Source organism: Suricata suricatta, chromosome 6, assembly GCF_006229205.1.
Source record: "Suricata suricatta isolate VVHF042 chromosome 6, meerkat_22Aug2017_6uvM2_HiC, whole genome shotgun sequence".
In the NCBI taxonomy this organism is placed as follows: Eukaryota; Metazoa; Chordata; class Mammalia; order Carnivora; family Herpestidae; genus Suricata; species Suricata suricatta.
The window spans coordinates 62,198,476-62,211,514 of NC_043705.1; the positions used below are offsets into that span (position 1 = coordinate 62,198,476).

The 13,039-nt window shown below is 38.7% G+C and overlaps 2 pseudogenes; both read right to left on the minus strand.

Moving 5' to 3' along the window:
• Nucleotides 1-5,763: 5,763 nt before the first annotated feature.
• LOC115293459 lies at nucleotides 5,764-6,035 on the minus strand (annotated as a pseudogene).
• Nucleotides 6,036-12,462: 6,427 nt separating this feature from the next.
• Nucleotides 12,463-12,722, minus strand: LOC115294165 (annotated as a pseudogene).
• Between the last annotated feature and the right edge of the window lie 317 nt (nucleotides 12,723-13,039).

Below are 13,039 nucleotides of genomic sequence, written 5' to 3' on the forward strand. Positions count from 1 at the left end.
CACGCAGCTAGGAGATGACAAGACCAGGGTTTTAAAGCAGGCATTCTGACTTCGGTGTGCTATACTTTCTACTTGTCACTAACAATACGTTTAGAAGCTGATTTATTTGAAATCATGGACAGCAATCCAATACATTTTCGAAGCTCCAAGAGACTCCCAAAAGCAAAGGGTCAGATCTGCAAATTTTAACACAAGAATTTTGACAATATCCAGCAACTTAATTCCAAAGTGGAAGGGATAACATAAGAAGATAGGGCATCACTTTGTTTCCTCTGGAGGAGAAATCAAAAATTAATACAGGGGCACCTGAGTAGCTCAGTCAGTTGGGCAACTGGCTTTGACTCTGGTTATAACCTGGTCACAGTCCATGGGTTCAAGCCCCGCTTTGGGCTCTGTGCTGACAGCTCAGAGCCTGGAGCCTGTTTCGGATTCTGTGTCTCCCTCTCTTTCTTTGTCCTGCTGCTTGTGTGCTCTCTCTCGCACACTCTCTCTCTCTCTCTGTCATAAATAAATAAATAAATAAACAAACAAACAAGTTAAAAAATTTTTTAAAGAATTAATATACCTCAGCTTCTATCTCCAGCCCTTAAAAAAAGAGGACATAGATTAAAGACTACAACTGTCTGGTCATGGGGGAACATAGCACGTTTTATCGATCTGATACATATTCCCAGGTGCTGCCTAACCTTAGGAGAATAGAGATGAGGAGAAAAGTGGGAGCACCTCATACTGAAACACGAAGGGCTCAGAGCTGGCTCTTGCAAGAAGAGGTATCAGTACAAGGGTGTTTGCCCCAGTGCCCCAGGGGCAGTGAGCAGCAGCCCTGAGTGGAGCAATATACCTAGGGCACATGAGTCGGAGCATTGACTATGAAAATGGCAGACAGGAGCACGGTGGCCATGGCAGCAAAGAAATGACAGCGATCTTAGTAATGGAAGAAAAGTCCAAGGGAGGCAGAGCACATCCGGGCACTACCACCTCATCCCCTCCTGTTGACCATTGAAAACCTGGAAGAACTTGGCAGTGACTCTAGGAGAGACGGTGACATGTGAGGCAGCATGGAGAGACTCTACTAAGCAAACTTGGCCTCCAGAATTCCCACTAGGGGAGGCTTGGCTAGACATCTCTGTTTTTGTTGCTCATAGCTTCTTTATTCTCTCTGTCTGGTGGCCTGTAAAGATCTGTTCAAGATTTTAGGTGGGACTTACTATTCTGAAAATGAATCATTTACTCAACAAAAGCATGATTTGTGTGTGAAGGCCTATTATTCCAGGTATTCAGTCTTAAAGTGTTTTCCCTGGAGTCATTTCTGCTTCTTTGTAATGCAGGATAATTTTGTCCCTAACGCTATAGAGTTAATGTATTTAGGGCAGTATCTATGCAGTTCATACTAATATATTAAGTTAAGCATAAAGGCTGTTAATGATATTCAGACTTACTTACCCCTCATTCAAAAGCATGTCTGGTGATAAAAAAAAAAAAAGCATGTCTCATGATAGAAATAGGTTTTCAAAAGATGATCTTCAGTGAAGTTTCTGGTGGCCGACTAAGGGCCTTTTGATAAGACAGATTTGCTGCTCAGAGGACTGTAAGAATAGACACAACTATGACAGTTAAGACTGTCACCTTTGTAGTCACCCAAGGACCACTGCAATGTTCAGATAAAAGATAAAACTATAATAATATTTATTACAAATGGCAACATTCTGTGTTCCTAGGAAAAGAAGTGGCTCTTAGTGACATTTGTCCTGTTTATTCAACAGCCAGTATTCGTCACTTTATACCTATAGCTTCTGGCATTGTCAGAGTTATTAATCACAAGTCAGAGAAGAAAGCAAAGTTATTTGGAAGAGGGAACTTGAAGTCAGAGTTCCTCATGTGGCACTTTTTCATAGAGAAGAAAGCTTTCACCTGTATTTATTAAGTCGGTAGGAGGTGAGAGAGTTAACATGAAACAAATTATATATTTTTATTTCATGTTTGCTTTCAGTGGTTTGAGACTTCTGAGACTTGAGACTTTCAGAGCAGTAACTCAGCTCAATATTATAGCACGTATCACCTTGAAAAAGCAATTGCAAACGCTTGTTTGTATTCTCTTTGTGCACTGAGTGGGCTGGAATCATTCTCTTCAAACATCATTTACAACTCGATGTAATGAGCACGCGTAGTCCGCAGAGGTTTTAAAAGTTAATGAGAAACACAAAACTTTGGGGGTCATTTCTCAATGCGCTCAGTGTCTACAGTTAGGTCTGTGGTTTAAAAAGAACTCTCCTGGCCTTGCCAGAGGTCTCATTTTCAGGACAATGGCTGAAAGCAGGGACATCACCTTGTCTTGGACGTAATTAAGAAGGAAAAAGCAAAGGAGGAAGGAAAGACAAGAATCATAAAAGGAGGAAGACAAGGAAGGCATAGCATGGTTGTGTCTGAGCATCAGCAGGATGGGGAAACTGATCTTACCCCAGGTATAAAAACACTGTGTCGCCAGCCCAAGCGATACTGGGAAGTTGGAGGAAAGGTCAAAAAAGCAAAGTTAAAGGTATCTATTCGCTGGATTACTCTTTTTTTTTTTTTAATTTCAGAAGAGGTGAGGGGGAGGGGAGGCCTTTCTGAGATGATTAATTGGGAGACCAGAATTGAATTTATGACACCAGAGTACATTCAAGGAGAGGGGGAGGCCCTTCTTCTGTTAATTCATTAAAGGCAGGGAACTCGCACCAACTATCAGAACAGTGAACTAGAAACCTGGAACTCCTCTTGGCTCCACTGTTGATGGTCTTTATGGCCTTGGCAATTTAATGAACGTCTCTGAGAATCTGTCTCATCATCTCTAACAGGAAAGCTTTGGGCTAGAGGTCACTTCCAGCTTCCCAAATTTAAATTTTAAATTCAATTTCATTAGAGGGACTGAAATTTGGAGTTTTCTTAAATAATGGGAAAGAGCAGAGAGAAATTTGTATTAAGCAGTTCTTATCTGTTTATGCTTAGAAAACTCCACAAGCTTTATAATCTTGCTGCCTTTATTATTTTTACCATTTTCTTAGTCCTTAAATGTATTCATTCTAATTGAATAATGATGCCATTCTCTCTCCCTTCAATTTCTATTCATTATTTCAGAGATTCACCTTATTTTGGGAAAGACAGAGAATTGGAGAATTGGTCTAAACACGTACGAAAAATCCCTGACTGTGCTATAAGGCAACTAACAGTATTTTATATATGTATCATAATCAACAAATTCACCACTTTGCTATTTCAGCACATTTGTAAAATGGTGTTTTCTTTACGCTACCTCTCTACAAGGGATCTGGCTCCAGAATAATTTCAATATGTGTTCACTAATATGATATAGTCATAAAGTCCTGTGACTTATATACTTGAATAGTTTTTCCCATTCCATCCATTACACCTCAAAAAGTATAGCAGATTTTTGAAGCTACCTTTTGAGTTTAATACTGGAGTCCAGGCATACAAAATAAGATCTGGTGTGATAAAGTAAAACTTGAGTCTAAGTAATAACCACATAAAGAAAGCTAACCATATTTTAGCAAGGCTTTTGAAGGAACAAAAGCAAACCAAAGTGTGTGCCTTTGTGGAGGTTTATCCTGAAACTTCACAATGAATCTCTTGGTGATTCAAAGACCACAGACATCCTGGGTAACTTCAGAGTTCAGTGATTTTGTTGCAGTGTCCTACTATACTTTGTAGCTAGAGATCTTCTCTAAGTTCCATTTCTGCCTTGAATCCAAACCACAAGCCTCAAAGCATGCCAGTAAAAACTTTAAGCAAAAGTTAAAACATTTAATGATTGAAATTGTCTGAGTTTTTCATTCCACACATAGCAGTAGAGTTGAAGAGAGTAGTCTCATAGATTACTGAATTTTAGAATTTTAGAGTAGGAAGGAAATGATCTAGCCCAAAGCTCTAATGAGATGAGGAAATATCCCAGGTGATTTTTTTCAAGGCCACAAAACCAATTAGTGACATAGTTTTCACTGGAAGTCACATTTCCTAACTTCTAGTTTAATCTACTTTTACTTATACTTTTATTTCCAATTGCATAGCCTTGCATAAGAAAAACTGTAACTAAAGCAAGGAACTTTCTTTGGGAGCAAAAATCTTTTGCCCTTTTTATGTACTTCCACATGGAGAGAGTCCATTTGAGCAACATGCCTTGTTTTTTTCTTCTTGGTCCTCATTTCCAGAGGAGAATAAGGATCTAAGGATGGTACAATTGGGAGCATTGTCCTGGCCCTTCTCCCTCTTGAGAGCCTGTGTGCGCTTAGGAGAGGCAGGCCCAGTAAGGAAAGCTGGGCCTCTGTAGGGAGGGTACTTTTTAACCCCTGCCTGTGACAGGATAGGCAAGTTTCTTTCAGTCCATTTGGCTCACTGGCTTCCAACCAAGCTTTTAACATTAAGGTAATTTCACCTCCAGGGGCACCTGGGTGGTTCAGTCAGTTAAGAGGCTGATTCTAGATTTCAGATCAGGTCTCAGCTCAAGTCATGATCTCACAGTTGATGAGGCTGGGCTCTGTGGTGACAGTGCAGAGCCTGCTTGGGATTCTCTCTGTGCCCCTCCCCTGCTCATGTTGACGCGCGCTCTCTCTCCCTCTCTCTCTCTCTGAAAATAAGTAAATAAATAAATAATTTTAAAAAGATGATTTCACATCCACCTCTTAACTCTCTCTCTAGCTCCAATTTCTTCTAAACCTGCATGGGGAAAGGGGATTTTATTTACTAAGTTGCCTAGAATTTCAATGACTTCAACCTGGCAGAGTCTAAAGCTTCTTGCAGCCTAATCTCAGTAATACTTATATTAAAAAGTTACTGTTAGAGACACTACTGTCTGTGGAATTATTTCTTGAGAGTGTGTTGCAATCCCTGGGAAAGGGAGTGGGGTAATTGCTGGAACGTCAGGGATGCTTTGCTCTCAAGGCTGTCAACCAGGATAGCGCTATAAGAACAGAGCCCCATGATTTCCCAGAAGCCAATTAGGGAACAGACCCACTGTAATTGCCTAGCAGTCCTTGAAACTGCACATCTTCCCTGCATGCTTTCACGTAAACACCAGATGTGCGTTTGGTCTATGTCTGGAGGCTCCTTGTGTATTGCTCCCATGCTTCAACATTCTTTGATGTTTATACCTGGTGAACACGAAATAAAGACTATGTGCAGTTAGCAACTACTGCTGTTTCACTGGCAGAGGCCACCCTGCATGTCCGCTCAGTCTAAGTGTCTGGGAACTTTCTCTTCAGTGCACGACTACAACCATGTAAGCAATAGATGAGAAGGAAACTTGTATGAGACCTGGCAGGTAAAATCAACTAACTTGCTATCTAGAAGAGGACAGAATTTCTCCCTCCACTTGAGCACTCCACTCTATCTGGCTTTGCTTTCTTGCTTGTTTGTTTTATGAGATACACACTTCTTATTTGTCTTCAAATTTGCCGTTTTTTAATTATACAAAATGAGAAGTAAAATTCTGTAACTTATGAATATTTTACTTATTAAAATGATATTAATACTTTCATAAACTACACAAAAAAGATAATGAGACAAACGTGTATTTATAGAACTGCATTTAGTCCTGCCAGATCCCTTGGGAGGCAGTTCCCAGCATGACCTCATTCGTCTGTGTGGATGGAGCAATCCATGCTTAGGCGGACACATTCAGTTACTTGGCCAGCATGGTCAGCGCTCTGCTTCTTGATGGTTTCTGAATGTGCATGTCCAGTTGTCTGCTGCTCAGAGCAGACACTGACCTTCTCATCCACTGGCCACTGGAGGAGGTCTCGGGCCACGAGGATGATTAATCCAGTTTGTTCTTCTGGGGGGATTTCCTGATGGCCCTTTTCCACCACCATGTCTGGAATCAAAGGGATTTCCAGGGCCTCTTTTTCACATCTTGCTGAGGCAGAGTCTTGGAAAGAAAAACCTCCAGCTCAGCTATTCCCCAGAAGAAATCTGTTATCAATGACTGTCTCTACAGGGACTGACTCTGGGCAGTCCCGCACTTGTCCCTTTGAGATGTAAACCATCCCGCTCCTTGTTTTCCACCCTGGAGAAACTGAGCCATCCTATGTGGTTCTAACTCCTGAGTTTTTCTCTCCTACAGAGCTAGGAGTTATCCCAGATATGCTAATTACCAGCTATGTGGGCTAACTCTGTGGTAACTTTTCTCTTAGCCTCAGTTCCTCCAACTGAAAGGGGTGAGGATAATTATATTTGAAAGAATTGTACTGCACCTCAAATGTCTCTCTGGCACTTCATTTTACTTATTAATACTACTTTGATATGATTGTTTTCATTAGATTCCATTGCTACTTTCTTAAATAGTCAGGTATTCCTCTGTTCTCATATTTTACTTCCATATGACTTCTTGGCAGCAATTTCCACTTACAGCGCACTTTAATTGTTTACACATTTGTGTTCTTCAGTGGTCTGTAAGTTACTTACGAAGAAGAAGTACTAGGTGTTACATCTCCGTATCCATACCTCCCAACTAGACCATGGCACGTAATATCAGTTATAATATGACTTAGTGAAAGGGGAAAGATAATAAATTATAGTGTAAGTGTTAAGTGAACAGGACATATAAATGTTCTAAGCTGATGTCATGTAGGAGGACTTACTATCAAATGGGAGGGATCAGGCAAATTATTGTAGAGACAAGAAATGGGAGATGGTCTGAAATTTCATAGCTGGGTTTTCATAAAATCTTTTCTAAAAGAAGAAGAGAAATATGCTGGTCCAAGAGAAAAAAGTCTATGTGAAGTCCAGAGTAAACAAAGTGTGAGCCTGTTCAGGGCACGGGCAGGAACCCAGACCTTAGATCTGATATTAGAAGCATGTGGGAGATGAAAAGAGGTAAGTGAGATACAAACCATGGTAGACTTTGGATGCCCAAACAAGACACTTGTACTTGGTTTGGTAAAAATGAGAAATCTCTCAAGGATTGGAGTGGAAAAGCCACAGTATTGGACTATTCTGATCACAATGTGTCAAACAGATTGGCACGGGAAGAATGTTGAATGAGTGATAAAAAATGATGAGCAGGTATGAACTGAACTATAGAAACTGAAACAAAAATGGAACATACACTTTGGAGGTAACAATAAAATCTTCCTCAAGACCACATGAAAGCAAACCTTAAAATTTTCTTTCCAGTAGATTAGACAGAAGAGCTAAAAGCTACTGATTCTTCCTAAACTCTACCCCCAAAACCTTGGCTGTGTGCCCAGTGAAGAGTGAAAATCAGACTTTGCTAAAATAGAAGCCTAATGTAAATATCTTAAATTCCCCATAAGTCTTGAGATTCTACTTCTTCCTTTTGTTCTTTCCACCATCTCTTTATTCCAACATTTTCCATTCTGAGATTTATAGCTTTCTTCTGTCTCTAGATTCCTGAGCTCAACTATGTGGAATGTAGTATACATCAGCAAACACTTCTTCTGAGTATTTCTGTTTTTTCTTGCTAATGCCTTAAAGATCAGGACTGAGCAGTTTATTCTTCGAAAACATTTGCCAAACTTTCTCGAAGCCACCTTCTTTTGTGCCCATGTCCCTTGATTTCTTCTTTAAAATAGAATTAACGTCAAGAGAAAAATATTATCTGGCATTTATTATTATTTTCCTAAGAAGCTTACAGATCTTTTCCATTCATATCCTGCTGAGAAGAGGAAAATAATGAAAATATCTCTGCATTTGAGAAAATAGGCAGGAAGGAAAAAAATTGCCACAGGCGTTCATGGAGAATCTGCCACAGAACCAGAAACACACAGTTTCTTGACCCTTGGACCATAGCCTGCAGCTTCAGTAAAAATAGATGAAGAAGATCATTACTAAATGGCCTTTGGGGATGAAGAAAGCTCATTGCTCTGACCACAATGTTAGGTCTTGTAATAGAAGAGTCACCGTCATACCTATAAAGCAGATATAAAAAATGGGCCTCTCCTTTGGCAGTTCTCTAAAGTTACCTGCTACTTTCCTAAAAAACAAATCCCCAGAATTAAGTTTTCTCCTAAGTTTGCAGAAAGGGACAATCCACCGTGGGTCCCACTCTGAAGGGCAATAATAATCCAATTGCAGTCGTATGCATTTCTAAGATGGTGATACTCAGCTAACTGCGGTCTTTGATACCTCATGGTTCATGTTCTCCCGCCTTTGACGGGGGAACAATTGTATACCAAATTCAGAAAATAATTAAACCCACACAGTTAAGCATCCAAAATTTTGTCCTTTCCCTTGGCTGTTCAATTCTCATATAACAAAATATGTATGTACATAATCTGGATAATTACAACTTAATCGAGCCCATACTGTTCCCTGTGCCTATGTGATATTTCTTGCCCAGATATTCAGATAGGCATGGAAATGTAGATTGTCCTCCTTTTTACTCTATGAGTTTTAAAACTTTGCAATATATTGCTTGTCAAGGTCAAGGGGGCCTCAGGCTTGAGATTTAAGTAAGGTAATAAAGGAATCGAGAATCATCAAACTGACCATGACCAATTAGAGTGATATCTATGTAGTTTGTTATGCAGTTAACTTGAACAAGTGACATCTGTAAACTATAAAAAATAGTAGAATTCTGTTTTTATCTTTTTATTGATCTTAACTGAGAACTGATGGAACTTTTGTTGATTGTGACTGAGAGAATTGCTCTGTTCTGGCTCTGATTTCTCTCCTTTCCTTTTTTATAGCTTCTATTTATCTTCTGTGAATTCTGTTCTCATCTAATCCCACACTGGTTGATGAGAAATGACTCTTCTTAATGTGAAGATCTTCATTATTAACTGTTGCTATTATTCATTATCAATCTACAAGGACTCAAAGTTCATACGTGAACTGTACTTATAGTTCCAGCTAGTTTTGTTACTGGCCTTTCATGATGATTTTCTTCCTTATACTGTGATAATGCTTGCATGTTATATGAGGTTGTCAACTATCTGTAATGATCTTGTAGAATTCTTCTCTGTTAGAATAACTCCAGCAGATTTTGGCTCTATTTTGTTTGCCATGAGAGAGTGAGGTGAGTTTTATCTGGCTTCCTCATTTATTAAGAAGGGTGAATTACCAAATTCTCCCACCCAACAAAAGGCCACTTCCCATACCTCCCTACTAACACCATCATACAGAATCCCTGGCCATAGAAACCTTGGATTTATGTGGCCTAAAAACCACAAATATAGAGACTCCATATATACATTCATACTTTGGGTTTTGGTCAGAGTCAGGCACCTCTTTATTAGGAACATGGCTTTCCTTATTTTCTGATAACTATTATTTATATAGATGAAACCGTGTGAGAAAAATAATGAGGTAAACATGTCTGCAGTTTGTTCAAAGAAGCCACGGAAAAAAGTAAAATGAAACCAAAATGTGAGTTTGGGTCTACACTGAATTTTTTTGCCTTCAAGACTTGAAAGTTTTACATAAAAAATAATTACTTCTTTATTCTACTACCACATATTCATGGCAGACCAAATGTTGTTTGACTGCTTTCTTCCTGATGATCCTCACAGCAGCTTCTTGACAGTATCTTCCTAAATCTGCAGATAAAGTGTGTAAATTTATTTTGAATGGCTCAAGTGAGGCCTTGCTGGAAATAAAGTGCTACATTAGATGATATCTAAAAACTTACTACAGGTGATTTTAAAACTTACATTACAGAGTAAAATTTTATGATATAATATAATACCAATTTCAGGTCAAGTAAATCTATATACCTAGCATTAATTTCTGTTGCATAACAAATTCTTTCAAGGAAAATAATAACCTCTATTGATACTTTCTGTGGGTCAAGGAAGAGTGGTTTGCTGCTGTGTGTTGTCTGGGGATGTCTGCTTCTAAAGAGTTCTCTCAAGCGGCTGGCAAATTGATGCTGGCTACTAACAGGAGGCCTCAGTTTGTTCCCACATAGACCTCTGCATTGGGCTACTTGAGTGTTCTTACAACACGGCTGGCTGGCTTCCCCCAAAGCAAGTGGTCCAATGGAACATGGTAGAGGTGCTGATGGTTTTTTTGTAACCAGTCTTGGAAATTCATCATTTCCACCATATTCTGTTGCACTGTATATACAGCACAGGAGGGGACTATACAAGGGCATGTGTCTTGGATTCTGGAGATAATCTATATATAAGTCTGTATGGATATGTGTATGACTCATATGTATTTAGCACATCTGTTCAATTTTTCAATTTGAAATTATTAAATGTAAAGTCTTATTATAGTGGATTCACTTCTTGTGGCTAGATACAACCCTTTTGTTTAAAATTAAGGCATGCTAGTTTTTATTCTTCTATCTTTCTGTACCATAATTACATAAATTAGAAGATTAACTTCACTAAAATTACTTTAATTTATGGATTTGCGTCTAAAGATCATTTCAAATGACCACATTGTTTGAACTTGGTATATTATTTGTCAGTATAATTAGTTACTTTATCCCAGAACTTCATATATTAAACAAATGGTAGTGAACTAAGTAATTCATGTTCTTTTTTTTAAAATTGCTTTAAGTGTTTTATTTATTTTTGAGAGAAAGAGACATAGAGAGACAGAGCATGAGTAGGTCATGGGGCAGAGAGAGAGAGACAGACAGACAGACAGAATCTGAAGCAAGCTCCAGGCTATGAGCTGTCAGCACAGAGACCGATGTGGGACCTGAACCCACGAATCATGAGATCATGACCTGAGCCAAAGTCTGACACTTAACTGACTGAGCCATTCAGGTGCCCTTAAGTAATTCAAGCATTAAAGATGCTGTGTTGACTTGTTAAAAAGTAGCTTAGAAACAAGAAGATTTGGACTCAATAAAATATTTGCTCTGTGCTCAAAACAAGAATTTCTCATACTTCTCAGATCACTTGGGTATTGTGTTATTAAGTAGATTCTGAGCCAATAAATCTGGAATATGGCTTGAGATTTTGCTATTTCTAACAAGAGCCAAGGTATTGATGATGCATTGTTCCTCTGATGACATGCTAAATGGCACTGTTCTATGCAGTGGGGGTTCCTTGAAAGAAAATTTATTATAATAATACTTGCTTATTATGTAGAATTCAGAATACCCAGAGTGGAAAGAACATTCTTCCATATATCTTCCATGTAAAATTTCAACCACCCTCTGCCTTTAAATAATTTTTTTCAAGTAGAATATCTTTTTTAGGATGTGATTTTTTACTTCTAACCTCATCTTCTATTTTTAAGGGAGAAGAAAGGCAATTTTGTAATGTAAGACATGTGATACATGTTTAGTAAGTACTTTTGAATAATGTAATGTTTCATGTACTTATTCAGACTTTGAGTTAACCCTTACATTTTCTTCAGGTTGAAATACCTTAGAATCTAGTTATTACAACATTTTTTCTATTATTCTATACTCACTATTTGACTCTTGTGTCATTCCCTCCTCTATTCCATGCCTGACAAGAGTCAGACTATTGTTGAGATCATTTATGTATTCTCTAAGTGTCTAAAGCACTCCTTGTTTTCATATTATAATTCTCTTTATCCTCAACCTGGTCTTAATGGACATAATTCTTTATAGAGCTATTACTATAAGGATTGATTCTATTTTAGAAAATATGCTTGCCTTCAAACACAATTATAAGTCACTTTCTGAAGACCTAGTAAGTCAGATTCTTGATTATAGGCAACAAAATTTGACTGTCCACCTAAGGGAAAAATTGGTTTATTGGAAAGATTTGAAGAACTCAGAGTCTGAGAGAGAGGAACACTTTGGCCAACATAAAGCTGACTTTTAACTATCCCTATAACTTTCCCATCTATTGAGAAATCAAATCTCCCAATTTCAGTCATCTATTTGCCCCTGTGACTGTACCATGGCAGTGAGAGGGACTGGGTGAATACACATTCCTTTATCAAGTCAGCTGTCTGGAGATGTGCCCCCATCTAGGGAAATCAAAGATGCTAACAGAAAGAGGAGGAGAACACTTGAAACTGGATCCAAAAAATGTACAATGTCCACTATCCCCAGTTAGGTACAGCCCATAAAAATGGCAGACTTATACTATCACTCAGATTATCCAGAGTCCTTACTTCATACCAGAAGACCAATTTGGGGGCAGCAGTGACCTGAGATACCTTATTTTTTCTCTCAACTTGTTGCCTCTCTGAGTTATGCTTTCCCTGAAGGCAGAACAGGAAAATGAACATCTCAGACTTAAAAAGAAAGGTGCTGTAGTGGGCTCGCCTCCCATAAGAATCTTCTACAGCAAGCCCCCAAGGAGATGACAGTCTTTAAGTCATTTCTTACCAAAAATCTTGTCCTCTTATGAAGAGAGAAATTTGAGTTCACTGGGATAGAAGAAACTATTTTCAACTTTTATTTTTTATTTATTTATTTATTTTTACAGTTTTTAAAACAAGCTCTGGCCAGTTTTATTAAAGAAAAATTTTACGTGATTTACTTTTCAGCAGTCTGTTCTGGCCTGCTTTGAATTATATCAGAATCACTGGATCAATGATAGCCAGTGTGCACACTCTGTAGTATTTCCCACAAGCTGTGCCCAATTCAAAATTATTGCCACTGTAGTGGTGGACACCAGTTTTGGCCAACATGGCATAGTACTCTATTTCGGATTTCCTCAAGGCTGGACAGTTGCTGGCGAGGATGACCAGTTTCGCTTTGCCATGTCTGATCATTTTCAGAGTCTGCTTGTACCCCAGCACGTACTTTCCACTTTTCATAACGAGTTGGAGCCTAGATGGACTCCAGCGACTTTTTCGTCCTCTTTGCAGCCACCATCTTCCTGCCTTAAGTGCGGGATGGACCCAACCAAAAGCAGCCGCCAAGATGGCCGGGCAAGAGAAAGGCTATTTTCAACTTTTAATCTCACTTTCTTAAACTGGAAGCAACGGTAGAAGTAGTAGTTTTTGTTGTCTTCAAAAATAATGTAGCTTAAGCCTAAATGCTAAATTTTCATTCAAATCTTAAAGTAAATGTGAACTCAGAAAAGATGCACTCATTTTGTCCTAAAGTCACACTGTCACCTAGTGGTTTCTCACCTGGAAAACC